The sequence below is a fragment of the Podarcis filfolensis genome (assembly GCF_964270895.1).
Source record: "Podarcis filfolensis genome assembly, chromosome: 2".
Classification (NCBI taxonomy): domain Eukaryota; kingdom Metazoa; phylum Chordata; class Lepidosauria; order Squamata; family Lacertidae; genus Podarcis; species Podarcis filfolensis.
The window spans coordinates 1,749,171-1,770,080 of NC_139605.1; the positions used below are offsets into that span (position 1 = coordinate 1,749,171).

At 45.8% G+C, this 20,910-nt stretch overlaps 1 protein-coding gene across 1 annotated transcript in view; it reads left to right on the top strand.

Moving 5' to 3' along the window:
• The window catches only part of LOC310757138 (uncharacterized protein), a gene marked incomplete at its 5' end in the record, with an annotated part of 52,644 nt that overhangs the window by 19,752 nt on the left and 11,982 nt on the right, over positions 1-20,910 (top strand). The gene's annotated exons all lie outside the window — the stretch shown is intronic.

Below are 20,910 nucleotides of genomic sequence, written 5' to 3' on the forward strand. Positions count from 1 at the left end.
ATTAATCCAATCTTTGATCCAACAAAGGCAGGAGGCCTCGAAGTATAATTTCAAATTTGGCACCGAGAATCCCCCTCTTTCTTTTCGACCTGTGAGTAATTTGAATCTAATTCTCGGTCTTTTCCCTTGCCATATAAATTTCGAAAGAGTTTTCTGCCAATCCTTAAACATTGTGGAACCTCTAATCACAGGGATGTTTTGGAACAAGAATAACATTCTTGGGAGTATGTTCATTTTTATTGCCGCCATCCTTCCTGAGCACGAAAGTTTCACTCTGTTCCACGTATCTAGATCTTTTTTAATTTCCTTCCACGTTGTCAAGTAATTATCCTGAATTAAGTTTATATTTTTTGTAGTTAGCCAAATTCCTAGATATTTTATTTTTTTTAGCCACCTTGATTCCATTCTGTATCTCTAATTTTTCTCTTTCATCTTTTCCCAGATTTTTAGTCAGCATTTTTGTCTTTGATTTATTCAATTTAAAACCGGATAGTTTGCCATATTCTTCTAATATTTCCAGGGCCTTACTGACGCTTTTTTGCGGCTCTTCTAGGGATAACATCAAATCGTCTGCATACGCTTTTAGTTCGTGTTCTTTCATTCCTACTTTGATCCCTCAAATCTCTGGTGTTGCTCTTATTTTGTTCGTAATTACCTCTAATACCATAATGAATAAAAGCGGGGATAGAGGGCAACCTTGTCTTGTTCCTTTTTCAATTTTAAATGAATTTGTTAAATTGTTGTTTATAATCAATTTGGCAGATTGATTCGTATAGATTGCTTTTATTCCTTCCATAAATTCACCCTCTAGCCCTGCTTTCTCCATGCTTTTTAGTAGGAACGGCCATGAGACATTGTCAAATGCCTTCTCCGCATCGATAAAAATCAGCGCCGCAGGTACTTCATTCTTACACTCCAAATATTCAATGATATTTATGGTATGCCTTACATTGTCTTTGAGTAACCTATTTGGAAGGAATCCTGCTTGATCCTTATGAATTAGATTTGCTAGACATCTTTTGAGTCTACTTGCCATTACCTCTGCGAAGATTTTGTAATCGTTATTTAATAATGATATGGGCCTATAGTTTTTAATATTAAGTTTGTCCGTATTGGGTTTAGGGATCATCGTGATGTAGGCCTCTTTCCATGTTTCTGGTATCCTTCCTCCTCTCAATATATTATTCATAATGCCACATAGCACTGGTGTTAATTGATTTTCTAATACTTTATAATATTTAGCTGACAATCCATCCGGTCCCGGGGCTTTTCCGAATTTCATCTTTCTTATCGCATCCTGGACCTCTTCTACTTTTATGGGTTTATTTAATTGGGTTCTTTCTTCCTCTGTTATAGTCTTCCCGCTGCAGTCTTCTAAGTATTTTTCTATTCGGATTATTTCTTCCTCTACCTTTTTATACAATTTCTCATAAAATTTGAGGAAATTTTCCTGTATTTCTTTTGGGTCTTCTATCAATTGCTCCTCCATTTTTATCTTATTTATCACATTTTGTTTTTGCCTTCTTCGCAATTGCCAAGCTAATAATTTACCTGTTTTGTTAGCTGATTCGAAGTATTTTCATTTCGTTAACTTAATTTTCCATTCAATTTCTTGACTTGTTAGCATTGAATACTGTGTTTGTAATATTTTTGTTATTTGTATATTTTGTTCGTCTTTCGGATTTGCTATTAATTTTTTCTCGCATTCTCTTAACTGACTAAGAATTTCCTCTTTCTTTTGTTCTCTTACTTTCCTCTTATAGCTATTTTGCTGAATAAAAAAACCTCTTAGGACCGCTTTACTAGCATCCCAGACTACATCTATACTTGTTTCTTTATTAAGATTCAAATTGAAATAATCTTTTAAAGTGGCTTTGGCCTTTTCAATGACTTCTTCATTCTCCAATAAATATTCATTCATTCTCCATCTGAACCCGCTCTGTGATACACCTTTTATTTCCAACATTATCGAATTGTGATCAGAGAGGGTTCTCGGTTGAATTTCACATTTTAGAGTTCTTAATGTAAGTTCTCTTGAGACCCAGATTTGATCAATTCTGCCCCAGCTCTTATGTGGTTCTGGAAAAAAGGTGAATTGCTTCTCTATTGGGTGTTTGTGTCTCCAGATGTCTACTAAATTCAAATTTTCCTCCAAGTTATTAAAGGATCTTGGCAGTTTCCCTTGGTTACGTTTTTCCCTTTCTGTTTGTCTGTCAATTTCTGGTGCCGGCACTCCATTAAAATCTCCCAATAATATCATCTTGTTACACTCTAACTCTAGTAATATTTGTTCCAGTTTCTTAAAAAATTCCAGTTTATTCAGGTTCGGGGCATATGTGTTTATCACGTTAAGTTTTTCACCCTGGAAATTAATTTGTACCCCCAAAATCCTACCTTCATCATCTTTACAAATCAATTTGGGTTCCCATTTTTCTTTGACGTATATCGCTACCCCTCTTTTTCCCCCCGCAATAGAATTTATAAACTCAACCCCAAGTTTTTTGTTTATCAAAATATGTTTGTGCTTTTTGGTCACGTGTGTCTCCTGTATGCAGATTAAATCCAGATTCTTTCTTTTCAGGGCATTCACAATTTTATTCCTTTTGGTTTTTTCATTCACACCGTTCACATTCCATGACAAAATTTTCAGATGCATTGTTATGTTTACTTTCCAATCTACAAGCAACTAATAATTTAAATTTGAGTGGTTTTGTTTTCTGTATCCTCCTCCTCCTCTTCTTCCACTACTCCCTCTTCCTCTTCTTCTTCATCCACTTCTTCCTTTCTTCCCTTATCTTCCTGTTCTTTTCCTTTCTCTCTTCTTCTTCTCTCCTCTAGGTCTCCATTTCTTCCTCCATATCTCTCCTCTACTTTTCCAAGATCTTTCTCATATCTGTGCAGAAATTTGCTCACTTCTTGAATCTCAGTGATCTTAAATCTTTTATCTTTATAGAAAAAGGAGATCCCTTGTGGGAACTCCCATCTATGTTGTATGCCGTTCTTTTTTAGAACACTTACTAGCTGTTTATAGCCTTCTCTTTTGCGTAGGAGTCTGGTTGGTATTTCTTTAAAGATGATAATTGGTCTTCCTTCAATTATTAATTTCTTTTGGTAACTTACTCTCAATATTGTATTTGTCATCTCTATCGAGTTGAATATGACTAAACAATCTCCTGGAACCTTTTTTGATTTTACTTGTTTGGACCTTATTTTTATTCTAAAAGCGTTTTCTATCGTATATGCAATCTCTTGCTTTTCTCCCAAGGAGCAGGCGTCTTTTAATTTTGTGGCTGCTGTCACCATCTGCAGTGATCATGGAGCCCAAGAAAGTAAAATCTCTCACTGCCTCCATTTCTCCCCCTTCTATTTGCCAGGAGGTGATGGGCCCAGTGGCCATGATCTTCGCTTTTTGATGTTGAGCTTCAGACCATATTTTGCGCTCTCTTCTTTCACCCTCATTCAAACGTTCTTTAATTCCTCCTCACTTTCTGCCATCAAGGTTGTGTCATCTGCATATCTGAGGTTGTTGATATTTTTTCCGCCAATCTTAATTCCAGCCAAATTACATTAAGATAAGAAAATGGCTGCAGGAGAGGAGCATGGCAGCAAGAGAGAGAAAATGGCTGTGCGATTTGGCTCTTTTATGGAGTCAGCCAGGGCCACGCCCATCTCCCAGGGGGAGGATGCTCCAGACCAGTGGAACAGGAATTTACACTGACTGGGGTAACCTCCCCCTGCCTGTGCCCACTCTCGGGAAACAAGGAATGTTGCATTGGACTGTTCCAATGGATTACATCCCACATGAACTACCAGCTACCTCTGGGCATTGAGGATGGAAATCCTCTCCCCACCTTTGCAACTGGACTTAAGGCACAGACAGGAAGCATCCTTTGCACCTAATAGGGTCAAGGGAGGGTCCACGTATAAGGGGAAAGTTAACTCTTACCATGCCATCCATGGCACAAACACACCCGGTGTTATGTACTGAAGTTCTCACTGTAGATAGTTTTCACTCAGGTCCAAATATGCAACTAAGGGATTGAAAGTGATGTTCAGTGATTGGATAGTTAGAGAAAATGGTTACAGTTGCGTTGTACTGGAGCTCTATATAAGCAGGCTGGCTGAGCCCTTCAGTTCAGTTCTGTTCTGGCCTGTGAATAAACAAGAGCTGTTTGAAGAATCGCTGTGTCGTCTGATATGTTCACCCACAACTTAACACCCACAGTGCTTTCTTCATACTGCAATTGAATAATGAAAAGACTTTTTCTAATTCTACTTCTGAGACGGGGGAAGGAGGGGCTGCGGGTACCAGAGAAGTCTCCTCGTGAGCCTATTTTCGCTCAGAGGCACCATGTGGCAGCCCCAGGGCTTCTGCTTCCTTTGGGTTTAGGGGAAGATCCCGCTCAAATCTTCCATTCTTGGACAAGGTGAGTGAGTGGGTGGTTGTGGAAGAACTCCAGGCACACCTGGATTGAGGTTGAATCCTGACAAGACAGATGCACTGTTTTGGGGGGACAGGGCAGGCAAGATTGGAGAATTCCTGGTCCTGAAAGGGGTAACTGTGCCCCTGAAGGATCAGGTGTGCAGCCTGGGAGTCATTTTGGACTCACAGCTGTGCATGGAGGCACAGGTCAATTCTGTGTCCAGGGCAGTGTCTACCAGCTGCCTCTGGTATGCAGGCTAAGACCCTACCTGCCTGCAGACTGTCTCACCAGAGTGGTGCATGCTCTAGTTATCTCCCGCTTGGACTACTGCAATGCGCTCTACGTGGGGCTACCTTTGAAGGTGACCTGGAAACGACAACTAATCCAGAATGCGGCAGCTAGACAGTTGACTGGAAGCGGCCATGACCACATAACAACACCAGTCTTGAAAGACCTGCATTGGCTCCCAGTATGTTTTCGAGCACAATTCAAAGTGTTGGTGCTGACCTTTAAGCTCTAAATGGCCTGGGCGCAGTAGACCTGAAGGAGCATCTCCACCCCCATCGTTTTGCCAGGACAATGAGGTCCAGCTCTGAGGGCCTTGTGGCGGTTCCCTCACTGCGAGAAGAGAAGTTAAAGGGAGCCAGGCAGAGGGCCGTCTCAGTAGTGGCGCCCGCTCTGTGGAAAGCCCTCCCATCATATATCAAAGAAATAAACAACTATCTGACGTTTAGAAGACATCTGAAGGCAGCTCTGTTTAAGGAAGGTTTTAATGATTGATGTTTTCATGTATTTTTAATATTCTGTTGGAAGCCACCCAGAATGGCTGGGGTTAATAATAATAATAATAATAATAATAATAATAATAATATTGAACTAATTCTTCAATCGTGCTTCTGGGGAGTCTTCCTGCAAGCAGACCACTGTGTACACAAGGGTTTCACAAACCTGGGTTTCCATCTCTTTTTGGAAGACAACTGCTAAAGACATAGGAAAAACAATCATTGGAAAACAAATAAATATTGATATATATTTATGAAGGCAGCCCAGTTTAGGAAAGATGTTTTATCGTGTTTTTAATATTCAGTTGGGAGCCACCCAAAGTGGCTGGGGAAACCCAGGCAGATGGACAGGGTATAAATAATAAATAGATAAATAAATAATAATAGTCACACATACGTATATATGTATATTATTTAAACTATACATATAATTGTAATAAATCAGTATGGTCCCTGCGTCTTATTACCGCCTCCTTATTACCTAGCCCAGTCTTAAGCAGACATGGATTATGCCTTTCTTCTTCTTCTGGCCTTTTTGAGGAGCCAGGAAGAGTCTACGTAAGACCCTCAACTTAACTCTATTAAAATGATACAATAACGAAAGTAAATAAGGAAAAAATAAGTGTGCAGCTGCCACCCTGCTGTGGAGGGAAACATAAACCCATCAGCTCACACACAAACAGCAAGCCACCCGCTCCCACCCCCATTTCCACTCTCCGCTGTGGGGAGAGAGGCGACTTGGGGGGGGAGGGGGCCATTTCCCGACGGAGCCCCAAGAGCAGGAGGCCAAAGGCAGCGCCATCTCTTCCTGTTTCCATCCCAACACAGGCAGGGGCTGCTCTGCGAACGTAGCTCTAGAGGCGCGCGCCTTCGACAAGGAACCCGAAGTGTCTATCGGTCGGAAGTTTCCAGGGGGCCCAAAGTGAAAAGTGGGAGGTTTTCCGAAGGGGAGGAGGGGTGTGGGATGAATAGTTCCCCTCACCCCCCTACTCCGCTTTATTTTGCGGGGAAGGAAACCGGAACAGCGAGGAAGGGAGGCGGAGGTCCAGAGAGGACAAAGAGGTAAAGAGGCTGCGTGGGAAAGGGGGCGGTTTAGGGGGAAGGTAGAGAGGAAAAGACAGAGACCCCTCCTGCAAACAGAGCCGTAGTTATGGGGGTGGGCTAGCCGGGGGTGGTTGGTTTTTTGCACCAGGTGACGCCTCCAGCAGGGCGCCGTTGAGGATGTCTTTGTGGGGACGCAAATGTCCCCAATCGGGTCTTTGACTCGGGGGAAATCCAGCCTAGTTTCACCCCTGCCCGCAAAAGAGCCCCTCTCCTGGGCCTCATAAGCAGGGGCTCCGATCCCCGCAATCCTGCTGCGAAGGGGGGGCCCAACACCTGCAGGGATTGCGTGGCAGGATCTCCTTTGGAGCCCCCCCACCACCCATGTTTCTTTTTCCTGGGGGACCAGGAGGTGCTCAAGGCCCCCGATCCATGCAATCCAGCTGCCATCTCCTTTGCAGCGCCCTCCCCTCCACACGCGTCTCTTTTCCCCGGGGGCTCAAGCGACGCTGAATTGCCCTGCACCCCCTGGGCACTCTTGCCTGAACTGAAACGTGATGCCCACCAAGGGGATCTCCACGAGGACCTCCTATCCCCAAGCAGGGATGGATTTGAACCCAGGACCCAAACATGACGCCCTCTGCCGTTCCCCCCTGGCAGGAATCCCTCGAAGTACTCCTGCGCCTTGAGGGAGAGACGGAGTCCACGAAAGGGTTAAAGGAAGTGAAATAGGCCTGGATAGAGACCCCCCCCCATATCCGTCTTGGGAGGCCCCTCCGGATGGAGAGGTTGGTGCGCCCGGGAGAGATTCGGCGCAGAGGGCGAGGGGTGAGCGATGCCAAGAGGGTTTCTGGGCGCAGGGGAGACTGTGGGACGGAGGGAGGTGGGCAGAGGAAGTTGGGGGGCTGAGGGAGGAATGGCAGCATCCCTGGGGGGTAGAAGGCCAGCCGAGCAGAGAGGGAGAGAGAGAGACTCTTCCTTTTGGAGAGATGTCTCCATCCTTGGGCGCTGGAGGAGGAATCTCCGGTGGTGGGTCTGCCTTGGCTTCTCCCTCCTGCCCAGGAATCTGCCACTCTTTCCCTACTGATCCTCTCAAGCTACTGCATTGTTGGCTTTGGGCTGCATTATACCAAGTCAAACCGTTGGTCCACCTTGGAGAACAGAAGAGAGAAAAAGCTGGAAGGTCCTGAGAGGGAGGAGGGAGGAGGAGGCCTTCTCCAAAGCGGCTCTTTGCTTCTGGAAGCCCCTCCCAGGAAGTAGCCAGATACCTCTTCCTCTCTCTCAGGCTCCCATTCTTAAGTGTTTCCACTGCATGGTTAATCGATGGTGGTGGTGCTGAGGGAGCCAGGAATATGGGGGAAGGATGCTACAAAAAAGTTTTCAGGGTTTATCGGTAAGTATATCCTGAAAGCATTTCTATTACTTTTATTTTTGGTAGGCAATGTCAGAGTGGGTTACAAACGGAGATACAATCTATCAGCATCCAAAGATCCATAATCCGCCCCAGTCTGGGGCATTTCCATGATAGACAATGCCTGTGGCTGGAGGCTCTACACCCAGGGCTGTGCATTGCCAGTATTACAGGAAAGGGGTGTGAGCTTGCCAAAATTACAGACTGTATGTGAGTGAGAGTTTGTGTGTGAGGTGATAGTTTACAGCAACCGTGTAAGTTTCTCCATCCGTAACTTTTCATGAACCGATATTGCCGTAGGAATTCCAAAATCTACAAAGAGACTCTCATGATAATGGAGATTGCGAGTATTCCTGCTCCACAGTCCACACCCTCAGCCTGCAGCCCACAAATGCCTTTTATTAGCCCTTAATGGGACATCAGCTACTTTGTTAGACTTTCTTCAACACATGAATATTTTTGAATACTTTTCCAGTGACGTAAATAGCACTTCCATTTTACTCATTCCGCACAGGAGAGAATCTGATCTGCAAGTCTGAGCTCAACTCCTTCCTTGAAACAGAAAAATACAGAGACTTTCAGAGGTAAGTCCTTCCTCTTGCCTGGGAGACTGTATCTTTGTAGGTCTCGTTTCAGTTTGTGGGAACATGAGAAAAGTCCTGCTGGATTAGGATCAGGGCCCACCTCGTCCAGCATCCTCTTCTCACAAGGACCAGCCAAGGAGAAACCCCCCAGCAGGGCCAACAGCTGTCTCCCCACTTAGGACTCCCAGCCCCTGGGATTCAGATGAATAATTCCTCCGTAGGGGGGGGGAGGGGGACTAATAGCTGGGAACTGAAGGACTGCTACTGAAATGGTGGGTGGTTCTGAGAAGGTGGACACAAGGCAGCAGCCTCAGGAAGTAAATGGTGCAGGATTAGGGAATGTGTGTAGTTGCTTGGAATGTATCAGAAGATGTTACACATCACGGAGGAAGGAGGAAACAATACAGATATTTAGCTTTTTCAGAGGAGGAGGAAGATGGAGAAAGTGTGTCCCTCCATGTGTTGTTCCAGTAGAACTCCCATCATCCCTGGACATTGGCCATCCTTGCTTGGGCTGATGGTGCTTTGAGTCCAACCACATCTGGATGGCCAGAGGTGCCCCACATCACCATAGAACCCTGTAAGTTCTGGTTCTCCTCACAAGAAACGGCAGCCTTGCCATACGTCTGGGTGGACCTTTTGCCGATCTTGTGAAAATCCTCCTCGATTCCCGGGGGGGAACAGACCTATGGCAGCCCTACCTTCTCAGCCTTCTTGATATGGTCCAAAGGGAAGCAGAGCAATATTTTTGGCCCCAGGAGTTACCGGAAGGAGGTGTACAAGGACTCCACCCAACATGTTGCAATGTACCGTAATTTTCGCTCCAAAACACGCACTTTTTTGCTCCTAGAAAGTAAGGGAAAATGCCTGTGCGTGTTATGGAGCGAATGCACGGATCGGAGCCATGGCTGCCATCAGTCAAGCAAAGCGGGAGCCGCTTACACACTCTACGAGGCTCTCGCTTTGCTTGCTTTAAAGCGACCTGGAGCCGGGGAGGAGGGAGGGAAGGAGAGTCATGGCAGCAAAGCCGGCAGCAGCCGCTTACACGGGAGGAGGGACGGAGCTAGCAAAAGTCCGTGCGCTCTCTAAACAGAGCAGTGAGGCTGCAGAGGGATGGCAGGAAAGATAAAATTTAAGCAACCAGCAGCAAAATAAAACCAACCTCGAGCTCTGAGCCAGCGCAGTGAAAACCAGGAAGTAAAAAAAAAGGCTGGGGAGGGCATGAGGGAGAGGGGGAAACTTCGCATATCCCCCCCCCCCGCGTCTCAGCTGATCCGCGGGGACGGAGCAGCTTATTTTCAGGCAGGATAGATTTGAGCATTGTCTGGGTCCTAGTGCCCCTACCGCTTTTTTGTGCTCCATTCTATTGCTGCTGGTGGCTGCTTATCATTCAGGCTGCAAGGAGGAGCGCTTTTACACAGCTAATGGCGAATCCCCTGCAATCCAAGTCCTCCTCACTTGCTCAAATCTATTCTGCCTCAAAACAAGGAGCGGAAGGAAAAGGCTGCAAACTGTTAAATGGAAAAAAAACCCAGGCACAGGGCAAATACCTTAAGTATACCTTTAAAGCAACAGTGCTCTCCCCCCCCCCCCCGCTCAGCTCGCAGAAAAGCTCCTTCTCCACACACCCCACGCATGCTCCTTGTCCCTTGAGTTCTTTTCCTTCCCTCCCCACTTAAAACGTGGTTACAAAGCATGGATCCACATGGATCCTCAGGATTTTTGCACTGGGTCACCCCAAATTCACCATCAGATCACATAGCATTTCCATGGCTATAGCCTGCACCAAAAAACACACACGCACCCACTGTTGCCTGGGGCCGCAATGGCGCAAAAACGTTACAAAGCATGGATCCACATGGATCCTCAGGATTTTTGCATTGGGCTACCCCAAACTCACTGTCAGATCACATGTCTGTGGCCACAGCATGAACCATAAAAATCATACATCCACTGTTTCGTTTAGAATATTTTTTCCTTGTTTTCCTCCTCTAAAAACTACATGCGTGTTATGGTCAGATGCGTGTTATAGAGCGAAAAATACGGTATTAGGACCGATAGAAGCTCCATATAAAGCACTCAGGAGTCCAGCTGTGTTGCAAGGAGGGCTTTATTCCAGCTGCAGCCCTGCAGCATCATAAAGTACCATAAATCAGCCTTCCTACATACAGGGGAGAATCCAGTGTGGAGAAGTCAAGCATACCTCTGTATACTAGCTGGCTATAGATCAATTATGCAGCGCCCCATCTCTTGGGATGCTGACTCACCACATGAAACTGAGTCAGCATTTCCACTTAGCATAGTGTTAACTCCTTGATACCCACAACACTCCAACACAATCGTCTTAAGGACTCCACTCCCGATTCGTGTAGCGTTTACTTCTTAGCCTCTTCTTTTCCTGAAGATACTCACGCAAGGCAGCAGAGGTTTAGGATCTTTTAATTGATTTTTCACAAACATAAATACAACTTAATCTTTTACAGTCATCTTTTTATGTCGTCTTATTTACACTGCGCAAGTTCACACCCAGACTTCCTTCCTTCCCTGCTTCGGTTTTCTTAGTTTATATCTTCTCTTGCAGATTCTTATTTACCTTCTATACACATCGCAGGATTTATGTTAACCTTGCTACAGTATTTAGACTTCTACAGTTAATTCTTATATATGCAAGAAATATACCCCACTCTTCTTCAAACTTTGTCCCTTTTTGGTCTCGAATTTTATAAGTCATTTTAGCTAATTCTGTATACTCAAAAAATTTAGTCTGCCACTCCATTACTGTTGGGGTCTCCTGTAATTTCCACTTTTGAGCCACGAGGATCCTAGCTGCAGCCGTAGCATATTGAAATAGTTTACGATCCTCCTTTTTCACCTCCTCCCCTATTATCCTATGGTGGTGGGAGGAAAAAATCCTTAAATAAGAGACACGGGGGAATGATTAATGGACTTCAATGTCTGTACACTAATGCGCAAAGCATGGGAAATAAACAAGATGAGCTTGAGCTCTTGGTACAGCAAACTAAATATGACATAATAGGAATCACTGAAACCTGGTGGGATAAGTCCCACGATTGGAATGTAATAATGGAGGGATACAATCTATTTCAGAGAAACAGACCAGACAAGAAAGGAGGAGGAGTGGCGTTATATGTCAGGGATGTGTATACCTGTGAAGAGATCCAAGATTTAGAACGTCAAAGCCAAAGTGAGAGCATTTGGGTCAAAATTAAGGGAGAGAAGAATAACAGTGACCTCATTGTGGGAGTTTACTATAGATCCCCAAACCAAACGGAGGACATAGATGATGCCTTCCAGGAACAGATGGCCAAGCATGCAAAAGGAAGGGAGATAGTAGTAATGGGGGACTTCAGTTACCTGGATATTTGTTGGATGTCAAACTCAGCCAAGAGCATAAGGTCAAACAGATTCCTCACTGGCCTTGCAGACAACTTCATTGTCCAGAAAGTGGGAGAAGCAACAAGAGGAACAGCCATTTTAGATCTGGTCCTAACCAATGTTGATGACCTGGTTAGTGGGGTAGAAGTGGAAGGATCATTAGGCGCGAGTGATAATGCTCTTCTGAACTTTACTATACAGCGGAAAGGAGCAGCCAAGCATACTAGGACTCAATTTCTTGACTTTAAGAAAGCCGACTTCATAAAACTTAGGGAAGTGCTGGGTGAGATCCCATGGACAGTAATACTAAAAGGAAAGGGAGTTCATGATGGCTGGGAGTTTGTTAAGAGGGAGATAGTAAAAGCACAACTTCAGGCAATACCAATGAGACGGAAACATGGAAGGTGCCTAAAGAAGCCAGGGTGGCTATCTAAAGAACTTTTAACTGAGTTAAGATTAAAAAAGGATGTGTACAAAAAATGGAAAAGGGGGGAAACCACCAAAGAGGAATTCAAACAAATAGCCAGCACGTGTAGACACAAAGTCAGAAAAGCTAAAGCACAGAATGAACTCAGGCTTGCTAGAGAGGTTAAAAGCAACAAAAAAGGCTTTTATGGGTATGTCCGTAGCAAAAGGAAGAACAAAGAAACAGTGGGGTCACTCAGAGGAGAAGATGGTGAAATGCAAACAGGGGACACAGAAAGGGCTGAACTCCTCAATGCCTTCTTTGCCTCAGTCTTCTCCGATAAAGAAAACAATGCCCGACCTGAAGAATTTGGAGCAAATGATTCAGCAGAGGAAACACAGCCCAGAATAACTAAGGAGATAGTACAAGAATACTTGGCTAGTCTAGATGTATTCAAGTCTCCAGGGCCAGATGAACTGCATCCAAGAGTATTAAAAGAACTGGCAGATGTGATTTCAGAACCACTGGCAGTCATCTTTGAGAATTCCTGGAGAACAGGCGAAGTCCCGGCAGACTGGAGGAGGGCAAATGTTGTCCCTATTTTCAAAAAGGGGAAAAGAGAGGACCCAAATAATTACCGCCCAGTCAGTCTGACATCAATACCAGGGAAGATTCTGGAGCAGATCATTAAGCAAACAGTCTGTGAGCACCTAGAAAGGAATGCTGTGATCACCAATGGTCAGCATGGATTTCTGAAAAATAAGTCATGTCAGACTAACCTGATCTCATTTTTTGACAGAATTACAAGCCTGGTAGATGAAGGGAACGCAGTGGATGTAGCCTACCTTGATTTCAGCAAGGCATTTGACAAGGTGCCCCATGATATTCTTGTAAAGAAGCTGGTAAAATGCGGTCTTGACTATGCTACCACGCAGTGGATTTGTAACTGGCTGACTGACCGAACCCAAAGGGTGCTCATCAATGGTTCCTCTTCATCCTGGAGAAGAGTGACTAGTGGGGTGCCACAGGGTTCTGTCTTGGGCCCGGTCTTATTCAACATCTTTATCAACGACTTGGATGATGGACTCAAGGGCATCCTGATCAAATTTGCAGATGACACCAAACTGGGAGGGGTGGCTAACACCCCAGAGGACAGGATCACACTTCAAAACGACCTTGACAGATTAGAGAACTGGGCCAAAACAAACAAGATGAATTTTAACAGGGAGAAATGTAAAGTATTGCACTTGGGCAAAAAAATTGAGAGGCACAAATACAAGATGGGTGACACCTGGCTTGAGAGCAGTACATGTGAAAAGGATCTAGGAGTCTTGGTTGACCACAAACTTGACATGAGCCAACAGTGTGACGTGGCAGCTAAAAAAGCCAATGCAATTCTGGGCTGCATCAATAGGAGTATAGCATCTAGATCAAGGGAAGTAATAGTGCCACTGTATTCTGCTCTGGTCAGACCTCACCTGGAGTACTGTGTCCAGTTCTGGGCACCACAGTTCAAGAAGGACACTGACAAACTGGAACGTGTCCAGAGGAGGGCAACCAAAATGGTCAAAGGCCTGGAAACGATGCCTTATGAGGAACGGCTAAGGGAGCTGGGCATGTTTAGCCTGGAGAAGAGGAGGTTAAGGGGTGATATGATAGCCATGTTCAAATATATAAAAGGATGTCACATAGAGGAGGGAGAAAGGTTGTTTTCTGCTGCTCCAGAGAAGCGGACACGGAGCAATGGATCCAAACTACAAGAAAGAAGATTCCACCTAAACATTAGGAAGAACTTCCTGACAGTAAGAGCTGTTCGACAGTGGAATTTGCTGCCAAGGAGTGTGGTGGAGTCTCCTTCTTTGGAGGTCTTTAAGCAGAGGCTTGACAACCATATGTCAGGAGTGCTCTGATGATGTTTCCTGCTTGGCAGGGGGTTGGACTCGATGGCCCTTGTGGTCTCTTCCAACTCTATGATTCTATGATTCTATGATTCTATGATCCCTAATAGGAAAGCCTCTGGTTTTTTAGGGAATATATACTTAAAAAGTTTCTTCAGTTCATTATATATTAGATCCCAAAACTTTTTCATCTTATCACATGCCCACCACATGTGGTAGAGATCCCCATCCTTTAGTTTACATTTCCAATAGGCTTTATTGCTCGATTTGTACATTTTTGCCAATTTAACTGGGGTGATATACCACCGGTACATCATTTTCCTAAATTTTCTCTTAAGCTGGAGCACGCTGTAAACTTCATACCTTCGTTCCATAATCTTACCCATTTATCGTAAAGACCGCCCACTTTATCATGACTTCTTTTGTTAACTCATCCTTAGTGTCCCATTCCAGCAAGTAATGATACATTTTAGACAAGAGTTTTGTTCTGCCCTCCAAAATTTCTATCTGGTATTTGGACTTTTTCTCACAGAATCCCATTTTTTAATCCTCTTTTAACAAACCATTTCACCTGGTGATAGTGTAGCCATCCCGTAAAGCCATCTGTTATATTCTCATACGGTCTTAATTTCCACCCATTCTCCGTTTTCACTAATATATCTTCATAAGTTACTCTCTTTCCCTCCATATTTAATTTTTTTATTGTTAACACATCTATCGGGGATAACCACCAGGGTGTGGTTCTTTCTAGTAGGTTTTTGTTCTTGTCCCATACATCATACAGGGCACCCCTAAAAATAGGGTTTGTAAAACCTTTATGTATTTTCACATTATACCATAGATAGGAGTGCCACCCGTATCTATTATTATACTCTTCAAGATCCAACAAATCAGTATTTTTCAAAATTATCCATTATTTTATCCAGCACAAGCAAGACGCCTCATTATATAATTTCAAATTTGGTAGTGAAAATCCTCCTCTCTCCTTCCTGTCAGTCAATAGTTGAAATTTTATCCTGGGTCTCTTCCCTTGCCATATGAATCTTGATAAGACTTCTTGCCAGTCCCGAAACTGAGACGACCCTTTAACAACAGGAATCGTTTGAAAGAGAAACAGCATCTTCGGTAGAATGTTAATTTTAATCGCTGCCGTTCTTCCGCTCCAGGATAACTTTAATCTATTCCAAATATCCAAGTCTCTTTTAATTCCTTTCCATACTGGGGTATAATTGTCACTAAATAAGTTGATGTTTTTTGTCGTTAGCCAAATCCCTAAATATTTTACTTTTTTCACCACATTAATTCTGCACTTTTGTTCCAGCTGTTCTGTCTCTTTTCTATCCATGTTCTTAACCATCATTTTTGTCTTTGTTTTGCTTAGTTTAAATCCTGATAGCTTACCAAATTCCTCTAATTCCTCCAATGCTTTCCCAACACTTATTCGTGGTTAATAAAGATAATACAAGATCATCGGCATAGGCCTTCAGTTTAAATTCCTTTGTTCCAATTTTTATTCCTCGTATTTCTGGTGATTTTCGTAACTTATCTGCTAATACCTCTAAGACCATTATGAACAGCAACAGAGACAAAGGGCATCCCTGTCTCGTGCCTTTCATAATGTCAAAAGACTCTGTCAGAGTATTATTTACAATTAATTTGGTAGTCTGATTAGAATAGATTGCTTCTATGCCCTTCATAAATGAACCTGTCAGGGAACTGCCATCTGAGACTAGGGAGGTGAAAGGGCTCATGGAGGGTGAGAGAGACCATTCAGCGGAGGAGGGGACCAGCAGGGGGAGAAGTGGAGTTCCAAGGGAAAGTGAGTCGGAGGGAGGGCTCAGAGACACTTCAAGCGAGAACAGCGGGGAGATTTCAGGACCTCCTGTAGGGACACCCACTCCTCGGCGGAAACTGTCACGCCGAGAGTCCAGAAGACGTGTTTCCGTTAAGGAGCTTTTATGCTGGAAGAAGTTCCGTAAACGCCCACTGTCCGATTCAACGAGCGATTGATGGAGCCATGCTTAAGGAGCTCCATCACAGACAGAGGTTTGGGGACTTAGCCAAACTCTGAGGGATTAGGATTTTACGCACAAGCAGCTCATCATCCCATCACAGCAATCGGACAGTCCCTGAAAGCAGCTTGTGCAGAGAGGCATCATGAGTAACCCAGCCGGAGCCGGAGGAGCAGCAGGAGCTGAAGAGGGTCCAAGCCTGGAAGAAAGGTACAGAGTGTTGGAACTCCAGCTAGCAATGCAAACGGCGAGGCTAGAAGAAAGGAGGGCGCAGGATGCAGAAAAGGCAAAAGGCGCTACACTAGCAAGAAAGATGCCAGGAATGGTGCAGAAGTTTGGGGGGGACCCCAGGAACTACCAAGCCTTTAGGACAGAGATGCAGTATGCTCTCGAACTGCAGTTTAATGACTTTCCCGACGAGGCATCGAGAGTGGCGTTTGTGATTGGCCATCTCGAAGGAGGGGCGAGAGATTGGGTCAGACCCCTGATGGCAGGGAATAGTGATATGCTGAAGGACGCGAGGAAGTTTTTTCGCGCCATGGATTTGATGTTTTCCAGCGAGATTGAACAGGGGCTGGTGCGCAGACAATTGATGGCGTGCAAACAGGGGAGCCGATCGGTTCGTGAGTACTGGACTGAGTTTACAATGTTGATACATAGATTGGGGTGGGACCTTTCGGCGGAACCCATTCAAATGCTCTTTGAAGAGGGGCTTTCTTCGGCAGTGAAAGATGAACTTTCCCGGGCGCCCAGGGCGGAGTCTATGGACCAGCTGACCAAATCAGCGCTGACCATTGGAGCACGCCAGGAGGCGAGAGCCTTGGAGAAGCGGGAGGGGAAAGGAGAGCGTTGGAGGGATTTCCGCATTCCAGAGATTCCAGAACCAAGTTTCCCGCCAGGAGAGCCGATGGAAGTTGGAACAGCGCGCGCGCGCGCAGTTTCAAATCCCAGTGAAGGGAGGAAGAAGGAGGGGAAGAGCCCCAAGAAATGTTATCTCTGCCAGCAGCCAGGTCACTTTGCCAGAGTCTGCCCGCAAAGAAAGGAATGGCAAGGGATGGCGGGAGCTGTTGGGGGGAAGGAGGAGGAAGTCCAGGAGCCAGTAAAAGCCACCGCCTGTCTGCCTCTGTCAGGGCACTGCAGACAGGCCAAGGAGCAGTAAAAGTGCCCACTCCGGAACCTCCAAGACCAGCCCTAGTAATAGAAGTGTTGCTAGAGCTGGCAAACGGATACCCACTAAAGACTAAGGCGCTGCTGGACTCAGGCAGCTCCTGTAATTTTATGAGCAAGGAGTTTGCAGCTGAACACCAGATACAGACACTCCCTTTAAGCAACCCCCTGCAGGTCACCACGATCGATGGGAGGGAGCTGCTGGGAGGAGAAGTCAGCCTACAAACCGTCCCAATGGTTATGAGGGTGGCCAGGCACACTGAGAGGATAGCGTTCAATGTGGCCACCCTGGGAGGGGCTCCAGTCATTTTGGGAATGAGCTGGCTAGCGTTGCATGACCCGCTAGTGGGCTGGCATCAGAGAGTGGTCTCCTTTGGGTCAGCACATTGCCTGGAACACTGCAGAGAGGGAAAGGTGCCAGAAGGGGCAAAAGCCTCTCTAGCAGGGACGGAAGTGGCTGACAAAGGGAAGGTGCCCAAACAATACGCTGACCTGAGCCATGTCTTCAGTGAAAGGGAAGCAGATAAATTACCACCGCATAGACCCTTTGACTGCCAGATCAATCTAGTCCCTGGAGCCCAGCTCCCTGTGGGCAAGCTGTATGCCATGTCAGACAGGGAAATGCAGGAGTTGAGGGAGTTTATTGACAAACACCTGAAGAGAGGTTTCATCAGAGAGTCCAGAGCGGTGGGGGGCAGCCCAGTGTTTTTTGTGGACAAAAAAAACACGGATAAACCGAGATTGGTCGTGGACTACCGGGCCCTAAATGCCGTGTCGGAACCAGTGGCTTTCCCTATGCCCAGGATTGATGACATTTTGACCAGGGTGAGGAAGGGAAAGATTTTTACTAAACTGGACCTGAGGGGGGCATACAACCTGATACGGATAAGGATGAATGGAAGACAACAATGTTCACCCCTCTAGGGGCTTTCGAATATGTCGTTATGCCTTTTGGATTACAAGCAGGCTCAGCATGTTTTCAATCGTTCATGAACCACGTCCTGGGACCTCTGCTCTACAAGAATTGTGTGGCCTTCCTAGATGACGTATTAGTCTATTCAGAGAATGAGGAGCAGCATGTAAAGGACGTCAGAGAAGTGTTGAGCCGACTGCAAGCAAACCAACTGTGGGTGAAATTAGAGAAGTGTCAGTTTCACACCAAGGAGGTGGAATTCCTGGGGTACCGCTTGTCAGACAAGGGATTAGCCATGGATCCGGGCAAGGTCCAAGCGGTACTGGAATGGAAGACACCGAAAACGAAAAAGGATGTGCAAAGATTCTTAGGGTTTGGGAACTTTTATCGGAAGTTCATCAAGAACTTTGCCCACTTAACGGCTCCCATCACGGACTGTCTCAGCAGCAAGAAGAAGTTTGTTTGGACGGCGGAAGCGGAGCAAGCATTCGAAGAATTGAAAAAGGCCTTCGCTTCAGAAGAACAGCTCCTGCATGTGGATTTACAAAAACCCATGAGAGTGGAAACTGATGCCTCAGACCGGGCGGTGGGGGCGGTGCTGCTTCAGCCAGGGAGCAATAAGTCGGAATGGAGACCGTGTGCCTTCTTTTCGCGTAAGCTGAACAAATCCGAGAGGAACTACACGGTATATGACCGAGAACTACTCGCCATTCACGAAGCGTTCCGGAGATGGAGACACTTACTAATTGGCGCACAACATAAGGTGCAAGTGTGTACGGACCACAAGAATTTGGAGTATTGGAGAACGGCACGGGTGCTCAACCAACGACAAGTGAGATGGGCCCAAGAGTTCTCCAAATTCCATTTTGAAATTTGCTATGTGCCAGGTCCAGAAAACATCAGAGCGGACGCTCTCTCTCGCAAACCTGAATATTTGGAGGGGGAGGGAGCGCCGGAAGAGAGACATATTATCCCAGAGGACCACTGGGTGTGTGGTGCGGCCTGGGTGGGGCAAAGAGAACTGGTAGAGGGAACAGTAAATGATGAGTACGCCCAGGATAAGCTCAGAGGTTTAAGGAGAGAGGGAGAAGACCCCGGGGGTTTTGTAGAAGAAATGGAAGCGATCCATCGTCAACTCCAACTCAACTTGGAAAGGGCCAAGGAAGAATATAAGAGGCAGGCAGACAAGAGCAGAAGGGAAGGTGAAACAATTAGGGTGGGGAGTCGGGTCTGGCTATCAACCCAAGGGTTGCCGTTCAAGGGGGGTTGCAAGAAATTGAGACCCAAAAGATTGGGACCATTTGAGGTCATCCAACAGGTCAACCCAGTGGCGTTCAGACTCCGGTTACCGAACCACATGAAACTGCACCCAGTATTCCACAGGTCATTACTGTCACCATACAGGGGGGAAGGTGAAGGGGTATCCACACGGGGGCCAGTCATAGAAGAGAGGGAAAGCCGCAACCATGTGGCAGAAATCATCGACTCCAGGTGGAAGGGTAATCAGGTGGAGTATTTGGTAGCATGGGAAGGGGAACCGGAGTCGGAAAACACCTGGGTGAAGGCAGAGGAGGTCCGCGACGAGATCTTGTTCGAAACGTTCCACCAAAGGTTCCCCAGGAAACCTCAGCCAGTAGGGAGGTTTCGGAGGGAGTACTTTGGCACCACCGACGATGAGGAGGAACTGGAGGGATTCAGGGAATCGGAGTTGGAAGGAGGAACAGACTCCGATGAGGAGGAGTACTGGGAAACCGGAGACAGCAAAAGGTGGAGGGAAGTGTTCGAAACTTCAGAAGATGAGGGAGGTTCCTTCAGGGGTTTTGCTCCCTCGCCTCCCGCAGAGGAGGGGAGGGAAGGGGGTGAAGGGGGCCCTGGAGGGGAGGTGGATGTCAGGGAACTGCCATCTGAGACTAGGGAGGTGAAAGGGCTCATGGAGGGTGAGAGAGACCATTCAGCGGAGGAGGGGACCAGCAGGGGGAGAAGTGGAGTTCCAAGGGAAAGTGAGTCTGAGGGAGGGCTCAGAGACACTTCAAGCGAGAACAGCGGGGAGATTTCAGGACCTCCTGTAGGGACACCCACTCCTCGGCGGAAACTGTCACGCCGAGAGTCCAGAAGACGTGTTTCCGTTAAGGAGCTTTTATGCTGGAAGAAGTTCCGTAAACGCCCACTGTCCGATTCAACGAGCGATTGATGGAGCCATGCTTAAGGAGCTCCATCACAGACAGAGGTTTGGGGACTTAGCCAAACTCTGAGGGATTAGGATTTTACGCACAAGCAGCTCATCATCCCATCACAGAACCTTCCACCCCCATTGCTTCCATACTTTTCAATAAAAATTGCCACGACACATTGTCCAATGCTTTTTCTGCGTCAATAAATATTAACGCCGCTGGTACTTCATTTCTAATTTCCAAATATTCTATTACATTTACAAGGTGTCTTACATTGTCTTTAAGTTGTCAGACAGGAAGAAAGCCCGCTTGATCTTTGTGAATCAACTCTTTCAAGCTTCTTTTCAATCTACTTGCCAGTATTTCTGTGAACAGCTTATAATCGTTATTCAACAATGATATCGGCCTCTAGTTCTTGATGGTTAACCTATCAGTTTCTTGTTTGGGAATTAGGGTTATGTATGCCTCTTTCCATTTGTTCGGAATATTTCCTCCTTGTTAGATATTATTCATAACCTCACAAAGTACTGGAATTAATTGTTCATTCAGAGTTTTATAATATTTAGTAGAAAGTCCATCCGGACCTGGAGCTTTACCTACTTTCATCTTTTCGCAATTTGAATCTCTTCTGTTGTTGTTGATTTATTTCATTGCTCTCTTTCTTCAGCTGTTATTTGTTTCCCTTTATGATCTTTTAAATACTTT